Raw genomic sequence first — 1,533 nt, 5'->3', positions numbered from 1 at the left:
TAAATCCCTGAACTTCACATTTTAACGGACAAAAAGAGCAACGCGACTTGGATGTAACGAGTAACGCGACAGTTTGTAGAAATGTAGTGAAGTAGAAAGTACAGATACTTACTGTAAAATGTAGTGGAGTAAAAGTAGAAAGTACCCATTATTAAATCTACTTAAGTAAAGTACAGATACACGAAAACTGTACTTAAGTACAGTAACGAATCGCTGACCTATGTCTGAATCCTGCCTCCTACAGTGACTCAACATTAACGTACAACTCCAGCATGAATTTGGGTTTACAGAAGCTAAATTAATTATTTACCAGGAGATTAAAGCTCATAGTTTGTTAGTTTGTTGTTAGCGAACTAACTGGTTCTGACAAACAGCTGAAACACTGATTGCCATAAATCAAGACTAAAAACCCACCTGGTTAGAGCAGGCGTGGAGCTATGGGGGACCTGGGGGGCGGGTGCCCATGGGGACCCGGGTCTGGCGGTGCCAGGGAGGGAGGAATGGTTTCAAGTCGCTTTAATGTCTGATTATAGACGGAGAAAGTGAGCCCTCGCCTGTTGAGAAAGGTGTATTTAATGTTAAAGTTAACTTCCCTCAATTGAATATATGACGGGGTACCCAAAAGTTTCCAGAATGACGCTGCTGCATGCGTAGTTTTCCTAGTACACGATTCTGCTGCTAGGTATTTGTTCCACCACGCCTCCTCAGTCAGTGTGCCAAGCGGCGTTGATGTGGAAGGTTTCGTCTACCCGCAGTGAATTTTCTTGTAAGAGCCGTTTTGTCCAGCCGTCGTTTTTCTTCATGGAGAAGTTTGAGCAGCGCAGCTGAAGCTTTGCTTCCTGGTCGGGAAAACAGCATCGGAAACCGTTCAAATGTTGAAGACCGCTTACAAGGAAGACGCTATGTGTCGAGCTCATGTTTACTCGTGGTTCACCTGCTTTAAAAATGGTGAAATGTCAACTGATGATCAACCGCTTTTTTCCGGAGCAGGTAGCAAAACTTCACAACCGTGCTGTGAAGCCGGAAAAAAGCCGGAAAAAAGCCGGAAAAAAGCGGTTGATCATCAGTTGACATTTCACCATTTTTAAAGCGAGTGAACCACGAGTAAACTTGAGCTCGACACATAGCGTCTTCCTTGTAAGCGGTCTTCAACATTTGAACTCCCACAGTTCTTGGCTGGTATATTTCCAAGATTTACCAATCATGTTGTTATCTGTTGAGTTTACTTACAGTTTCTTCTGTTAATCATTTACTATAAAATAAGAATTAAACTAGTTTCTCATGGATCCACCGACTCCGCTGTGGTAAACCGAGAGGTTTATTAATGATCACAAAATAAATATCAAGCCTGCAAACCTGATATTGTAACGGACTGGTTGTAATGTTTTTAACATAATCTCTGGTCGGCTTGTGGAGCGCAGGCGGTTGCCATGGCAACGGGTGTGCTTAAATGACAGAGACGGAGAATAAAAAGGTGCGAGTGGTTTAGAGTTGATCACCTGTTCAGGTTGTTTTATCTTTGTTTACCTTTGC

The sequence above is a fragment of the Poecilia reticulata genome, unplaced genomic scaffold (genome assembly GCF_000633615.1).
Source record: "Poecilia reticulata strain Guanapo unplaced genomic scaffold, Guppy_female_1.0+MT scaffold_369, whole genome shotgun sequence".
Classification (NCBI taxonomy): domain Eukaryota; kingdom Metazoa; phylum Chordata; class Actinopteri; order Cyprinodontiformes; family Poeciliidae; genus Poecilia; species Poecilia reticulata.
Note: the sequence above shows the minus strand (reverse complement) of the source record.